Below are 17,473 nucleotides of genomic sequence, written 5' to 3'. Positions count from 1 at the left end.
GCTCCCCCGCCTCCCCCACTCTGTTTTCGCGCTGCGCCGGTAATTTGTCACTTGCCGGTGACCCCGGCTGCCTCCCCACTTTTCTCCCCCGTGAGTGGGGACCTTAGACCCTGCCGCCTTGTGACCCAGCCACGGCAAAGCGCACCTGTCTTTCATCCTCGCGGCTTTGTGTGACGCCTGATTGACCGCCCGGGTCCGGCGCGCGCATAACCCTTTCCTCACGCACACCCGCTCCCAGTGGCAGGAAAACAGTCTGTCGGCGGGCATCCCTTGGAGTTCGGAGCCCTGGAGGTCGCGGCGTAGCCGCGCCTGCACTCCCGCGATTTTCCAGCCCTCGGCGGCCCATGGGAAGACCTGGTGCCGAGCACGCCTGGCTCCAGGCGAGGGCCGGATTGGTTTGGGGGACCCAGTTCCCGCCGTTCACATTCAGACCTTGCACCTGCACCTCGTCTGCTGCCGTGCCTTGGTTACGGTGGGAGCAGAGGCAGGCAGGTCTCCAGGCTGTCTCCCGGGTGTGTGGCAGGGACCCCACCTGCTGTTTTCCTTCTACCGGGAATGAAATTAGGACAGTTTCCATGTCCCCAAACTTCTCCTGCAGAGGAAGCCTGTTTAAAAAGTAACAGCAAAATCCAGACAGTATGTCAACAGACGTCCCCAGATGAGACGCCGAAGGATGCAGAACCCCCAGGTGGCTCTGGATTCAGGACCCCCACGCCCCCCGCAGCCTAAGTTCTGTACTGCCTTTCTTGTCCAGTTTTCCATCTTCCTTTCCTGAACCCATGTTTATAAATATGGTCATGTAGACAGCGTCTCAGATAGCGGAGGCTTTAGCTCCTTGTCAGCCGAGGCAGCTCTAACAATTATTTTTCTAGAGGGAGGGAGGGCTCACCATGTCCTCACCTTCTCCTCTGAATAGCTGGAGTTTCCGTGGTTACCACAGAAATTGATTGCTGCTAACCCTGCTAACCCTGGGGAGGGCTGGAACATCAGGAGTTGCTATGGTAACGACAAAATAAACAGGGCTTTTCAGCACCTATAGGCAGAGCTTGCACAGAGACTAGAGGCTCTTTTTTCTTTGTTTACAACTCAGATTTTCCTTGGTCAATTTATTCCCAGTCCACAGAAGTTTGGCGCTGATTCTGTGCTCAGTCCTAGGACCGGAAACACGAAGCGCCGTACAAATTGGATGAGGTCCTGTGGTTTGAGCACCGACTCTGTGCCAGACGCTGGGCCCTCGACACACGGTATTACAGTACGTCCTTGAAGTCTGTGCTGCAGACCTGAGGCTGCTACCCCATTTTACAGATCAGGGCACCAAACTTCAGGTTTACATACTTTGCCCAAGGCCATGCTATTTGTTAGGAGGAGCCGTGATTTAAAAATCTGGGCCTGGATATCCCACTGCCTCCGGGTTTTCTACCTCATGCTCTAGCCCGAGAAAGCCACCGTACAAGGGACAGGGACTTCCTGGGAGCTGCCGCGTCTCTTCTCCTCCGCGGGAAGGGGTCTCACTGGAACATGGCTTTGTGGTGTCGAACTGTGCTGCTCATCCCCATCGGCGTGGAGCCACGACTCCTTTATTTGCGGCGCTCAGTGGCACCCAGTCAGGTGAGCCTTGGCACCTGCTCTGGGTGCGCAGTGCCCACAGGTGTGCAGGACACGGCCACTGTCCCTCAGCTGTGGGCAGTTTGCATCCATCCATGAGTAATGTCAATGCAGTCACCCACATGGGTGACCAGTGTCGGTCACCTCCCTCGCCCGATCCCCATGTTGGGCAGCAGGACAGTGATGTGGGGGCAAAGTTGAAAAGGACGAAGATTTTCTTTCCGAGTGTTGATAGAGTATTGGAGACGTAATGGGCCAGGCCAAGATGCAGTGAAGGGAATGGACCGTGCACTGGGCCGAGCAGGGTGCCTGGCCTCCTGTGCTCAGCAAGTGTTGGTTGGATGATTGGACAAGGATGAGATAAGACGCACGTGCATGATGAGACAGTCACAAGCAAACACAGTGACTGCGAGGCTTTGAGTGCCCTCCCCACGGAACGCCTGTGGTCTGCGGGATTTTGAGAACTGAGGCTCTAGATGGGTTAGAACTGCAAGGACATTTCCCCTGGTGGGCGTGGCAATGACAGTACTGTGGACGGAGGCGTGTGCAGTCAGGGGAGCCCAGGCTACGTTCCCAGAGCAAGAGGGTGAGGCGCCGTAGGGCCGGGAGAGCTGAGGCCAGGCCCAGGTTACAGAAGGTACCGGGTGAGAAGTTAGCATTCAGTCAGCAGGCAGTGGGAGCCATTGCAGGCTGTGGAGCAGGGGAATGTCGTATCATTGAAGCGGTGCCTTGGGAAAACTCCAACTCTGTAATAACGATAGAGGATAAACGCGGAGGGGTGGGTGGGGTCTGCAGTGCGTGCCGGTTTGGTCACTGAATGAAATCACATCTGCGTGACCCCCAAGACCAAGCTTCTCCTTCCCCACGTGGTTAAATAGGGTTTCTGTCCGTGGCTCGAGATCATATAAGCCATTTTAGAACGATTCCTTTCAAAGCTAAGCATTGAAAAGACTCTTTTCGGAGGCACAGAGAGGGCAGCAACCATCGGCAGTTCTCTCGTGCAGAGGTGCCAGGGCTGGTGCCACCATGGGGCTGCGTCAGGGCTTAGGAGAGACTGAGGCCCTCAAGGTGTAGACTCAGCCTGGAGGATCCCCTCCTCCCTACCCAGCCTCTGAACCCTGGGGCCTTGGCTGCCTCCTTCCCTTCACCCTGGAAACAGTCCCGCCTCGCTTTTACTCAGTGCCTGGGTCCATGGAGACTAGAGGAGCTGAATAGTGGGCGATTCAGGGTAGCTGGGGGGGCACCACCCAGACCCCCAGGAGAGGAGGAACGCAGACTCTGAGGACCAGAGTCTAAAATTTTCACGTCACTGGTTGGGGATCCCATGTCCAAAGACAGCTCCTCTGGTTCTTCTACCTCCTGGACATGTGTCACGTTGATCTATAATCTGACTCCCCCTCCCTTTAAACCTGGGCTGGACTTAGGCCTGTCTTAACCAAGAGAACAGAACGTTAGTGACAGTCTGGGACTTCCAGGCCAGGTCCTATGAAGCCTGCAGTTTGTACTCGGGATTCTTGGGGTGCATGCTCCAGGGGAAGCCCAATCACATAGGTAGTGATTTCTTTGAAGGTTTTTACCATAAGGTGTGTGTGCGGTGAGGGGAAGCGGAGAGAAATCACTCGTCCAGGTGGGGATGGTCACGCTGCAGTCCCTTCTCCATTCTCCTCGGGATTTGGGGCATGCAGAGACACGCACTGCTCTGATTTTCAGCAACCGGGTCGGAGATTCAAACTACAGTCAACCACCTGAGAGTCCAGCACCTAACCACCCGGCCACCTGCAGGTAGTGACTTGTGCCTTCTGTGTCTGGCCTCCCCCAGACGGCCCCAAATAAAAGTCACAGGCTTCTGGAGATCTAGCCCTGGAAGTCTCAAGATGTCACCAACACTACATTTTCCTCAAGAACATCTTAAGTCCAGCCCTGGTTTAAAGGGAGGGGACTCATATTCCAGTCCTTGGAGTCGGGGCAGTACAGCCACCCAGGAGTTGGGAAGGGCTAGAAGGGGCTATCTTCAGAGACTGGTTATAACGTGGACCAGGCAGGACAGATGCCAGGGCTGGATTCACCCCAGGGCTGCCAACCTAACACCATAGACTGGACAGGCGTGCACAGAGCTCGACACACCTGGCACACTGCCAGGCCGGGGGAGAGGAGCCAGCTGGTACTGAGGAGGCAGGCCATATCTCCATTATAGGAAACTGCTCGTTTGACCATTTTTAACCTGTGAAACGACAGCTTCATATGGCTCAACCTGTGTCAGAGAGATCTGAGAATGCTTCTGTGTTTGAGGAGCTGGGAGTCTCCCCGTTCCCCTCCGCCCACCTCTCCGAACCTTGGCCTTGCCAGGTGAGAGGATGCAGCCCCACCCGGGACATCTTTCTGGAAGACACTGAGTGTGGGTCTAATCTGTTTAATCGTAGCTCAGAGGCTGATATATCCCCTGTTTCTCATCTCCAGGGTCTTGGGAAATGCTTAGGTAATTTGCATTTTAATCATTTTTCATCGACAGTAAAAAACACAGAAAAGACATCTGTTGGGATTAGAGAGGTGATTCTGTTATCTCTTGAGGCAGTCTTAGCTGTACTGGAAGGGCCTCTGGAAGCCTTTAGACAGAGCTGCGAGAAAGTGGCATTGTCCCCAGAGAAACAACACTGCCCTGAAAAACAGAATTGCGAGGAGTCTGGTATCTGCTACTTAAAGAATGTTTTTCCCAGCAAGTAGGTGCTCTTTTTTCTTAAAGCAGGAATTATCATTAAAATACAAATTGTTATCTCAAGTGTTATTAACCGTAGAGCCTGTCTGGTTGCACTTCAAGTCCCATTGAAAATATTTCAATATTTAATCGTTCTAATTAGATTTGCCTCAGAAGACAATAGAATGATATCCTCCATTTTTGCAGGAGTGTAATGAGCAGTTAAGGAAGAAGTCAAAACCTGTAGTCATTTTTGTAGACCAAAATTTCTAGATCGCGTTTTAAGACTCCAGACTCTTGATAAAAGACCTTGAGAATGGGATCTGGGCTTCTGGATGAAGATTGCAAGTCTCCAGGTAAGGGGTAGGGCTTCTGGAGCACCTGCTGAGTATGCTGTCCTGCTTTGGGGCAGTCCTGGAGTTTTCCTTGTACTCTGAGGTGACAGAGCCCTGTCTCTGTTCACACCCTCCATGTTCTGTCCCTTCTAGATTTCCTGTCCTTTCTCATCATAGCTGCCATGGATCAGTGCTGATGGGGTTCCAGGCAAGCCCCGTGAGGAACGTTACACAGAATCTCAGAGTCCGGACAGTTCCATTCACAGGTGAGGAAGCCGAGGCTCAGCGAGGCAAAGGCATTCACCTGGGCACACGACGGATTCTAGTGTAGGTCTCTATGCCATGTCAGCCTATCTTTTCAGACGTTTTAAAAAGTTTATGTATTTCCTCTACAGGGGGAGAGAGAGAGAAAGACAGAGACAGCACTCAACCAGGTCTTGTATGTATTTCCTCTACAGGGGGAGAGAGAGAGAAAGACAGAGACAGCACTCAACCAGGTCTTGTTGCCCTGATCCGCCCTCAGCCTTCAGCCAGCCCTAGAACACAGCGAGCGTGTTCCTGGCAGACTCAGGGAGGTCTTCTGACTTGATCTGGGACCCGAGTCATGTAGGATTGCTTCACAGAACGTCGCTTTTACTGGCGCACCACTATCTGGCCCTGAAAGACTCTTTTTATGTCCTTTTTAAAGAATAATTTATTTAGGGACCAGCAGTTGGCGTAATGGCTATGTCGCTGGACTCCCACGTAGTCGACTGCGGTTCAAGTCCTGCACCCAGTGGCTTAAACTCACTCCAGGCGCGTGTGCGTGCGTGCCCAAGATCCCGAGAGGAGAATGGAGGAGAAGGGATTGCAGCATGGCCATCTCCCCTGGGGGGTGATTTCTCACTTGCTATCTCTCTGTCTCTGTCTTTCTGGCGAGCGCACGTGCCCTATAGCAAAAACCTCTTTAAAAAAAAAAAAGAATTTATTTAATTCTAAGTGTATTATTACTATTATTAATTTTCTATAGGGTACATGCACTCACCAGGAAAAGACAGAAAGAGAAGGAGGAGGAAAAATGAGGAAGCGGGCTGCTAGGTCCAGGACTTGAACCGCGGTCAGCCCTGTGGCAGTCCCGTGTTTCAACCACCATGCCAGCTGCTGGCCCAAGACTTTTTTTTAGAGAGCAGTTTTAGGGTCGCAGAACAGAAACTGAGTGGAAGGTACGGTGATTTCCCAGTAGCTCTGCCCCCACACGTGCACAGCCTTCCTCCAAGCGATACCTTGTACTTCACGTACAGTCAGACCTCAGCAGGACACTTTTTCTTGCTCAGTTTTTGTGCTGTTATACTTTTATTTGTACATATCTTTAAAACCACACACCACATTGCTATTATTTTTGTTCAAGTGAATTTTCATTTAAATGATTTAAATAGGTTGAAAAAATCCTTACGTAGTTTCCCAGGTAGTTATTTTTTATAGTGCTCTTTACCCTTTATGTAGATGCACATTCTTATTCCTATATCGTATCATTTCCCCTTTGCCTGAAGGACTTGAACATTTCGAGTAGTGTAGAGGTGCTGGTGAGACATTCTTTCCTGTTTGTATCTAAGGAATAAAAAATAAAATTTATTTTAAAGGTAATTTTTATTTTATTAAGGTAATTTTGCTGTGTATAGATTTCTAAGTTGATAGTTGGTTTCAAGGCTTTGCTCCACCTTCTTGTTTGCATTGTTTCCAGGGAGAAATGTGCTACTTGTCTCATCTTGTTCTTCTGAACATAATTTGTCTTCTTTGCCTTCTGGCCGCTTTGCAGATTTTCTCTTTACACTGCTTTTAAACACTTTAATTATAAGGCACCTTAGTGTCATTTTCATCATACTTCTTGTGCTTGGAACTCAGAGTTTCTTGCATCTGTGGGTTTATACACGCATCATATTTGGAAAATTTTCTACTGTTATTTCTTTACTTTTTTTTCTTCTGCTCCTTCTCTCTCCTCTCATTTTGGAACTCCATTTACATGTATATTTGGATGTCCAAAGGTGTCGCACAGCTCACTGATGCATTGTTCATTTTTCTCTCTTCTTCTGTCTGTGTTTGAATAGTTACCATTTCTATGTCTTCAAGTTCACCAGTGTTTTCTTCTGCAATATCTAATCTGCTGATCCAGATATTTTTACCTTCCAATGTATTTCTGATATCAGAAATTGTACTTTTCATGTATAAAATATTTTATTTTCTTCCTAACAGGTTCAATGTTTCCTCTAGGCTTTTGAACATATGGAATATAGTTAAAATAACTATTTTAATATCCCATTTACTAATTCTAAATCCATGTCAGATCTCGGTTGGTCTTGATTGATTACCTTTTCTCCTCATGTGGTTCATATTTTCTCGCTTCTTTGCATGCCTGCTGATTCTTGATTGGCTGCCAGACACTGAATTTTACCTTGTCAGATGTTAGATATTTTTATATTCCTGGAACTTTTCATGAGCTTTATTCTGGGATGCAGTTAAATTACTTGGGAACAGTTTGATTCTTTTGTGTATTGGCATTGAGATTTGTTACATGGGACTGGAGCCAGGTATTAGTCAAAGAGTAATTATTCCTCAGTACTGAGGCGAAGCTCTTCTGAGTACTTTACCCAGTGTGCAATGAATTATGATACTCTCAAAATGGAGGCACTATTTCTGGCCTCGTAGGGCTACCAGGCACTGTGCCCTCTAATTGTTGTGGATGGTTCCTTCCCTGCCTTGGTAGTTTTCACACATGCAGGTACTTAGCAGCTGTCCATTGAATGTTGGAGCAGTCCCTCTGAAGACCTCTGGGGTTCTCTGCATGGGTCTCTCCTCTCCATACTCTGCCCTGTAGTCTCCAACTGCCTGGGTCTCCCCAGACTAAGAGTTCCGTTTCTTCAACTAGGGAGCACACCGAGCTCTGCCTGAGTTCTCTGCTCCAAACCTGGAAAATTCCAGGCGGCTATATAGTTCACCATGTGAGTTTCTGTCACTGTCTTTGTTGCCTGATGTCTGATGTCTCAAAACCATTTTCAGATATTTGTCTGGGGTTTTTTAGTTGTTTCCATTGGGAGGGTAAGTCCAGTCCCTGTTTCTCCATCTTTGCTGAAAGCAAAATTTTCTTAAGCCTGTGTTTTTAGCAGCTGTATTTCCTCTCCTTTCTTCGCATTGTGAAAAAAGGAATGAAACTTTTGGGTCTAAATCTGCACCACTGCCCCGCTCCCAGCTCTGGAACCTTGGTCCAGCCCTTGTCTCTGTCTCCTGAATAACACGAAGTGCAACTAATGTCACACGTACCCCTGGGTGAGCCTGGGGACGCCAGGTTAGAAAGCCAGACTGTGCAGACCATCTAAGTTTCTTTCTGGCCCACTATGCCACTTGGGCTTCCTCAGGGTGTGCTGGGACAGGACGTACCATGAGGCCTTGAAGAAGCCAGCCCGAAGTCCCAGTGTCAGAGTCTGTACTGGTAGCCAGAGTCAGACAGCTTGCCAGCAGGGCTGGGCTCCTTTAGGCCTCCATGGCAGGCATATGAGCCCTAGGAAGCCTTGTGCCCCAGGAGGATGAAAACAGATTGGGAAGCAAGTTTCTCATCTGGAAGCCCACCTACTGTGGCGAGCTCCCACCGGGCCAGTAGCTGGGACCTGGCTTGCCCGCTGCAGACTCCGGAGGGCCACTCATCTACCTCCTTGCCCTGCAGCTCTGGAAGCTGATTAGAAATGCATTAGGATTTGATTTTGAAGATGACTCGAGGGAGGTGACTAATGTGCTCTCTGGGTACCCTGAGCCTCCGCCCTCCTCATGGAGCCATCTCAGCACTGCCTGCATCTCTGGCCCCCTCTCTGACTTCTTGCCAACCCTTCTTCCCTCCTGTGGAGGTTCCTCCTGGGCCTGCTGCGTATCCCAATAACCAGATCAGTCAGGCCGGTTCGGCCAGGTAGACAGGCTGCATCAGGGTGTCAGGATGCCAGAAGCAGCTGCTGCAGCCTTTGTCATTGTCATCGACCTCACCAACACCATGTGAGTATGCGGCCCATCAGAACCTCACGCTCAGGCATGTGCACAGGTGAGGCAGGAACGCCACTCTGAGGCGGAAGGGTGCGGGTGGCATAAGTAGATCTGGAACACCTGTTGAGAGCCAAGGCCTGTATGCCCCACTGTCCTCTCAGGGCAGCACTGTCAGCATGCCTGCCGCAGGGACAAGGATCAGCACCATCGGGTCTTGCCTGAGGTCATCTTGGTCAGGAGGAGCCCAAGTACCAGCAAGTAGCCACTGGTGGATTGCAGAGTATTAGGGTGAGGGTGCCAGGAGCTCTGAGCCCCACTTTTGTGTCCCAGTTGTCTCCCGCCCAGCCTTCTCTGGAGCCTGCGTGAGCAGCTAAAGCAAGTTGTTGCAGGGTCAGACAGGCTGGTGCCAGGGGAGCCACAGGAGCTGAAAGGACCTGGGGACACAATGTAAGAGGGACACAGGCCCCAGGAGGTGTCCCCCTCCCTCCTCTGTCCCCGCTCTGTCCTGCTGTCCAGCAGAGCACCTCCTCCCCACACCAGGCTCCTTGCGGGCGAAGGCTCATGTCTCGTTTATGTCAGGATGGCTTTGCCCAGCCTGGGGCTAGACCCACTGAATGTTTAATAAGTGAGTCAGGGAAGGCTGGGAATGAGTACGAGCATGCGGAAAACTGGGCAAAAGGCGCATCTTGCATCGGCATGCTGCAGAGCTGGACTCCAGCTCTCCCCAAGGCCACCAGCTCCTGACAGCACCAGGTCTCCCAGCCTTGCCCCCATCCTGTCCTAACTCCTCAGTCCCCGGCACCCTCCCTCGGTCCCTGCAGGGGGCCTGCTGGCTGCCCAGCAGCACTGTGGGCTTTCCACGTGGCATTTCCGTCCATCTGGACAGGCCGTGGTGTGAGCCTGTGAGCATTCCCAGTTTACGAACAGTGCAGAACGGAGTCCAGGGAGCTGGGACACCTGCTCAAAGCCTTCCTGCAGCTGGACAATGGGCTCGCTTCTGAGGAGAGGGCTGACCCCTCTGACCCTCTGGATTTCACTGCTGACATGGTGGCCCTGAAGAAAGGTGACCAGCTGCCCCCCATTTGCTCAGGACTGGGGACTTCCAGCAGGATGTCCAGTAACTATCCACCTCGATCGAGTCCATCGGGAAGGTGGCAGAAGGAGAGCAGGACCCGGGACAGCCATGGTCCCGGGAAGGGGACTCTCCCCAGGCTGACCGGGCCATAGCGTGGAACAGGTATCCTCCCCTCATGGGGTCCTAGCCATGCCACCTGCCCTCACAGAGGCCCAGGGCCCCTGAAATCCCAGACTGAGCTCCAACAGCAGGTGGTGGCCACGTGGGGGAGCAGAGCCCCATCTCCACGATGGCCCAGGCCCTCCCTCCCCCAGCTCCTGCGGCCCAGTCCCCAGCTCGATGGAGCACTGAGTGGGAGCATATCCAGCCCTGACTCGCTCACTGCTCACTCTATCTGGCCTCAGGCCCATCCTGGAGGAAGTGCCCACAGATGGGAGGTGTTGTCCTCACACCCCTCACACCCGCAGCCTGAGGCCCTGGGACAGGAGTGCTCCTCTTCAGCAAGTTGAGCCACAGTGGCCTCAATGTTCCAGCACGCCCTCTCCTCACAAGGTGTCTGCCTCCTCTCTGCCCGTGAGCCCCTCGGAGGCTCACGCTTTTCTGTTGCCAGGGACTGAACACTGCCTGGGTCATTTATGAGAACGAAGGTAGTCCAGAGACTTAGAACCCGAGGGAGGCCTCTGCCCCGAGTGCTGCTGTTCAGCCCCGGCTCCCCCCCAGAATGTGCACCGGGCCCTTTGGAACCTCAGCACAGATGTGTCGGGAATGTGAAGGCTCTGTGATGTCACAGCACTTGCAGGCGAGCCTGTCACAGGTTCAAAGATGCTGCCAACATACGGGCCTCTGGATCAGTCAGAGGACGCCATCACTCACAGCACAGCTCGCTGCCTGGGTGCGCGTCCACTTCGCTGTCCTGCTCTGAAGTCGCATGGGCTCAGTGCATTTTCCGGAGCAGCCTGCGAGCCTCAGCTTAGCAAACCCCACCCTTTCAGCCGGAGCTGCTGGCAAACCCGCCTAGCCCTGGCCTGAGGGATACCCTCCTTCTCATCCTGGTCCTCTGCCCCAGGGGAACACCGTGCCTTCTTTGAAAAGTAGCTCAGGTCCAAAGCCACCACTGCATTTACTCCAAGGGGATGCAGAGCACAGAGGCCCGTGGGAACATTCGCCAAGAAGGAATTGCACTGGCCCCTGGAGTGCAGCTGCATGTCTGCAGCTGTGCCTGAGCTGCGTCACCCCGGGCAAACTGCGTCACCTCCCTGGTCCTCACTCTCCACAGCCTGTAAGAGCAGGTGTGACGCCTGTCTTCTAGAAGTGCTGGACGTGCTCCTTGAAGCAGCGTTCCCACAGCCTCTCCCTGCACCGACTACGTGGCAGATCGTGGGAGAAGGCAGTGGACCCAGTGGGACTGCTGATTCTTTGCCCTTCACCGGTTCTCCCTGACCTCGTGCTGGGGCCCTCTGGCCTTTCTCAGTCAGGTGGGGCCATCCCGGCCAGTGGTGAGGGCCTAGAAGCCAGCGGCAGGAGCTGGAGCAGAGAGCTCAGAGTCTGGGTCACACCTGGGCTCGGGATCTGCGTGTGTTCCTTTCTGAGCCTCAATTTCCTCATTTGTCACATAGAACCCACCTTTGAGGATTTAAGGAAGAACTGAAGATGATGAACATGGAATGTGTGGAACACTCCGGCATGTGACAAGTGCCCAGAATGCCGCCTAGGCCATCTCGGTAGTCTGGGCCTCACTCACTGTGGCTGAGGTGCACTTCCTGGCTGGGGAGTGAAGTGAGCGGCTGTTCCAGCTGCTCCCTGGAGGAAGCTGATCGGAGGAAGCAAACAGTGGGGGCTATGGGGCCGGAGCTGGCTCCAGGACGTCCCGCAGACTGCTCAGCATGTGGGCAGCATCCAGTGGCAATTGGGGGACCTTCACGTGGCAGTCCTCTGCGGGATTCCTGAGGTGCCCTTTGGGTGGCCGAGAGGTGGGCAGAGCCCCCAGAGACCTCTTTTTTTCCCTCTTTAAGTTCATTCATTTCTCTTTCCATGAGCAAGAAAGAGAGACAGAGACAGGCAGCACCAACAGGGTCCTCATGTCATAATCTCCCCCCACTCACAGCTCAGCTAGCCCTGGGTGTGCACCTGGCATGTTCAGGGAGGTCTCTAGACGTGAACCCGGAACCTTCCCGAAGTCAGTCTGTGTCCTGTTACTGCCATACTTCTGTCCAGTCCCTAAAGATGGGCTCCTGGGTCTTGGCAATGCTGCTCACAGATTGTGTGATCTTTAGAGGGTGGGTGGTCACTCTCTCTGAGTTCCGTTTAGGGACTCAGCATAGCATGATAGTTAAGAGTTTGAGATGTCGAATGCGACAGTCCTGGGTTCGAATCCTGAATTTGAAACTAGCTTGGACACTCAGGCACATCGTGCATCTTCCGAAGGCTCAGTTTGCTCATCTGCACAGTGGGGTTGTATGAGGAGGACAAGGCCACGCGTAGGCAGGGCCTGGCAGCACCTGGCACTTGCTATGGTGCTGCACGGCTTTCCATTTCTCATCTGCAGAATGGGGGTTGAGAGGGTATGGCCAACAGGCTGTCTTACCACATGGAGAGATGGGAAACTCCTGAAGGTGAGCTGAGGAAATCCTGGCCCTGATTCCCTGTAGTCTCTTCCTGGCTGTGTGTGAATGGAAGTCTCATTGCCTCTCTGCACCTCATCTGCCCAGGTGCCAGCTTGTCACACCCCCTGGGCAGATGTGGCAATGCCGGTCACCACACCAGGCACTGGACTCCAGTGGGTGCTCAGGGTCCCTCTCAGTTCCCAGGCTGTCAGCAGCAGGGCCACTGGGCTTGAAGAATGCCCCATCTAATTGGGCTCATAGCCAGTTTGAAGGTAGTTCAGACACCCGACTCCGGAGGGCCTGGAGGCACGTGGATGAAGCTCTGAGTGGGCTGCAGTCTGGCCCTGCCATAGCGTTCATGCCTGTGTCTCCCAGGTTCACGTAGAAGGAATCCCCAATGTAGCAGTGAAGAGTGGGGCCTCTGGGAGGGGGTGACCCATGGTGGTTCCTCCTCAAGAATGGCTGAGTGCTTAAGAGGGCCTGAGGGAACAAATATGCCCCCTTGGTCCCTCCCGCCATGTGACGACCTAGCAGTCCTCCCATCCGGAAGCTCCAGCGACAAAGCGCTGTCTTGGAAGCAGAGAGCATCCCGGCTAGCCACCAGTTGTGCGGTGCCTGGTCTTGAACGCCCAGCCTCCAGAAGGGGAGATGCGTGTTTCTGTCCTTTACACCACCCAGCCTGTGGCAGTTTGTTACAGCACAGGGAGACTGAGACGGGCCCAATGGCTAGAGCACCCCGTTCCCTGTCCCAGTGCTGAGGAGGAGTCCTGGACACCCGCCGGAGTGGCCTAGGCCAGTGGGGCTCATGCACCCAGTGGTTCGGCGTGCCCCTGGCCAGGCAGGAAGAGGAAACGCCTTCTGCAAATGAGGGATCTATCGACCTCCTTCCTGATGAGCAGTATCAGCTGGCCCCCCGAGGTGGAATCCATTTTTAAGGCTTCTGGCCAGGAGAATTAAGTGATGCCCATGGACTTCCTGTACGGAGGCACTTGCAGCCTCCTGTGGCCTGCTTTGGAAGCTCTCCTCCACCCCCTGGGGCCGTCACAGCACCCTGAGGAGTGAGAAGGCACCGAAACGCCTTTCTCCTCTCAATTCATGTCTCGGGGTCAGGGAATCCCCCTTCCAGTGGCGCTTAGCTCCTCAGTCACTGTACAGTGCCAGCCACGATAATGCTGCCTTGCGCTGTGGACCAGCTCTTTGCCCAGCGTGTCATGTGGACCAGGCACTGCTGAGCCTTGCTACCACACGCTGAAGTAGAAGTGACAAGCACGCCCATTTTTCAGATGGAGCAACTAAGGCTTGGAGAGGGGAAGTAACATTAAGTAGCGGAGCTGGGATTTGAACTGGCCACCTGGTTCTCTTCAGTAGAACTGGAATGACAGCAGCCCCCGTAAGTACAGCAAAAGCAATGATAGCTGTCCCCCTCATTCTCGCTGCCCCCACGGCTGCCAGTGTTCTTGGGGCACAGCCTCCTGGCTCCGTCACCCTCCGTGTCTCGGGCACACACAGAATGGATTGCCTTTTTCACACACCGTTTACTGACAGACACACCTCCTGGCTCCTGGAGATACCCGCCTGCCGACCCAATGCCGTTCTGTTCCATTGGAGAAAGTGCCTTAATCATGCCATTTCTACCTCCCCTCTTCTCTTTTTAAAATTGTGCAGCTCATCAACCTCACCAGGGGTTAACAGTCTGTTGCTTTCTGGGGCTCCTGAAAGGCTCCGTTCCCCTGCTCTGAGACATCTCAGGTGAAGTGGGCTGTGTCAGAGCCGTGTGTGGTAGAGGTTAGCCAGTGCTGTTGGGAAGCGAGTCTGTCCTCTCCAGCAGAAAGCTTTGGGGATGAGGGCCAGTGGCTCACCCTAGCAGGGTTGACCAGACAGGATGGATGTCAGACAGGGAGTTGGTGCAATGGTAACACAATTGGACTCGCATGTGAAAGGTACTGGGTTCGTATCCCAGGACCTGCTGAGTACACGGGCATGTGCGTGTCCTCACGATTCAAGCTGAGACGGGAGCTGGTGCTATCTCTCTCTCTTTCATGGAAAAAATAAATGAATAAACTTTAAAAGAAAATGAAAATAAAACGGGGAGTTAGAAAGACGGGCACTCACAAGATTCCCAGGTTTTTGCTGGCCCTCCCAGGGTCCTTCGTCTTGTTTGGGGTGGTGGTCTTCAGAGAGTTGGTGGAAAACGTTTATTGTGGATTTCAATTTTTTTTTTTAGAGTTTATTTTAATGCAAACATTTTTGAAGTCCATGCATAACTTTTCATGACAGGCATTTTCCATGAACTTTGTAAAGACAAAGAGTAGGAAGAGTCTTAATCATTCCTGTTCTGCGAAGAAGGAAACAGACCCCATGGTTACCTCAGCCAAGTCACCGGAGGAGCAAGTGGCAGGGGCTTGAGGGGCTGCAGCGCGGTGTCCTTGCTATGGGCCATGCACCAGCCCCACCTGGCCAGGACATTCTTTAACGGGGCAGTCCCTGCTGAGGGCTCTAGCAGGGCGGGGTGTTCTACCCTAGAAGCGCTGGTCCTCAGGTGCCCGGGCCTCCTCCCTAGGCCTCTCACTTGGGATCATCTCCAGGTGCTTCTCGATTCAGTGTCCCTCCTCATCTTCCCCCTGTGAGGGTCTGCAGTGGGGTCCCTCCGCCTGTGGGAAGTGGTGCCCAGTCCTCAGCCGGCCCTTCGTTCCCATGAGCAGACTGAGTCTCCGGCTGGGCCCCTCATGCACCTTCCTGGCCCACAGTAGCCACTCACACACCGAGGTCCCCATAGTGAGTCCTGCCCCAAGGTGGCCCCGCCCTCCCTCGGGGCCAGGTAGAACCCCTTCCCCACATGGCCAAGTGCACTCTGAGGTGCTGCCTCTGCGAGCCGCCCGGGCTCTCTTTCCTCGGTGTTCGCGAGGATTTCTCAAATACTCCCCGTCTGCCGGGCTGTCTGTAGGAGACTTTGCCCCTTCTACCAAGAGCCCACCCTGTACGTCTGTCACCTCTGAGCCTCCCTGGGCAGCAGTCCAGCAGTGTCCCATAGCCAGGTAAGGGAAATGGGCCTGCAGGTGGTGTGGGCTAGGGTGTGGACTACTGCATGTCCATTCACGGTTCGGGTCCCAGACCTGCTTGCTTGCTTTCTTGCTTTCTCTCTCTCTCTTGCTCTCTTTCTCTCTTTTTCTGATGAGCTCATGTGCCCTACATCTCTCTTTTTCTGATGAGCGCACGTGCCCTACATTGAAAATTAAATAAATAAATAAATAATTTTTAAAAAGAAAGAAAGAAAAGAAAATGGGCTTGGGGCAAAGTAAGTGCCTGTGGCTTCCCCCCGGGGGGGACAGGGCCCAAATTTGCACCCTGGCTGGAATCTTCAGTCGACCATGAGACGAGAGTCACCCTCTCTAATTGTTTCCAGTTAATCAAGAGGGGAAGAAAAGGCAGAGAGGTACAGCGGGCTTTCCTCCTGTCCATCCGCTCTTCTTTCTTCCCTGCCTGTTGCAAAAACTGACAGGGATTCCAGGCCCCCACGTGTGTCTGCAGCAGTTACTTGAAACACCAGGCCTGCTTTTCCATCAGAAAGGAAGCGCTTTCGACCTCTCAGAGAAGAGTCCTCCCGCCCACTCTGGCCGGCTGCCCACGAGGCCCGGGGACTCTCAGCTCTCCCCTGGCATTGCCTTTGTGGCCCCCCAGGGAATAGTACAATCTCTCTCCCAGACGTTTCCACTGGAATTGGACCGGCGTCTCTCAGCAGAAGAGCTAACTGCTGTCTTCACACGTGAGCTGGCAAGCATTGCCCTTTCTTGGGGTGCCCTTAAATACTCCCAGGAAGAATACAGGTGCCTTTCTGAGGGGATTTTCTATTAGGCAGCTTTCCTAGAGAGCATAATATAGGCTCAATCTTACCCAAACAAGCCCTGAGTGTGAGTCCCCGCCACACACCGAATGCTCAGGATCAGACAGCACTGTCCATCCCGCCCTGGTTCAATGAGGGGTGGGCATCAGCACACAGACACGCCGCGAGAGCTTCTTCACACGCACGAGAACGTCACTCATCGGATATCTGCATGCACCCAGCAGGTGGGCGAGGCAGGGCACGTGCGTCTGTTTGAAAGTTTGGCAAGGAGGGCTCTGCTCTCCTTGCCTCTGGCTCAGCCCCCAACCCCTACGCGCCCCCTTCCCCATGGTGCGTGGTGGTTCAGAGGTGAAAGGATGATGGTTCTTTGTAACAAATTGCCTCTAAAAAATAGTGCTCTGAGGGCCCAGCAGGTGCCGTAGTGGCTCAGGTGCTGGACTCCCACATGGTTGCCTGCGGTTCGAGTTCCCTACCCAGTGGCTTGAAACTTACACTGTGTGTGCGTGCTTGAAATCCCGAGAGAATGGAAAAGGGATTGTGGCGTGGCCTCCCTGTGGGGAATATTTCTCGCTCTCTGTCTCTCTCTCTCTGGTGAGTGCATGTGCCCTATAGCAAAAAGCTCTCGAATAAATGAATAAATGCAGTGCTCTGCTCCTGAGGAGCAGGACTGTGGTGTCCTTCTGAGCAGGAGCAGAAGGTGTGGCCTCGTCCTTGGTTTCTTGGCATTCCCTTTGCTCTGTGTCAGCGTCCGTCTGGGTTCAGGCCAGCCCTGTCAGACGGCCTTGCTGGCAGGGGTGCAGTGCATGGCACCGGTCCCTTCCCCAGCCCTGCTCCACTCACACCTCTGCGGACCCTGTTCTTCCTGTCCCTCTGACGTGACTGCCAGGGGGTGCAGAATCTCTGTCTTCTGATCCCAAGGAACTGACAAGCTGCAGGTGTCCTCGGCCAGCTGGAGCCCTACACACCTGTGCTCTGTGGGCACAGCGCTCCGTGGAAGGGGGTGCTGCCCCTGGGAGCTACTCTGGCATTTTCAGAAAGTTCTGGAGTGCCTCTGCACCCCTTGAGCGAGGGTCTGGCCATTTGTCGCAGCGGTTTGTTTTGTGCTCTGAATACTGCTGAAAATGGTTGTGGCATCTCCAGGAGAGGGTAACAATTGACTCAGAAAGAGCCACTCTGGGAGGTTGGCACAGTGGGCATGCCCTTGCTCAGCCCTCCCCGCACCCGAGTGCACTCGCTCTGATGTAGGGTGGTCTATTTGAGTCTTGTGTGTTCTCTTCTCTCCCCCACCTCTTCCCTTTCTCTCTCCCGCCTCTCTTTCCC

The sequence above is a fragment of the Tupaia chinensis genome, unplaced genomic scaffold (assembly GCF_000334495.1).
Source record: "Tupaia chinensis unplaced genomic scaffold, TupChi_1.0 Scaffold143913_1, whole genome shotgun sequence".
NCBI lineage: Eukaryota > Metazoa > Chordata > Mammalia > Scandentia > Tupaiidae > Tupaia > Tupaia belangeri.
This window is presented reverse-complemented; position numbering follows the sequence as displayed.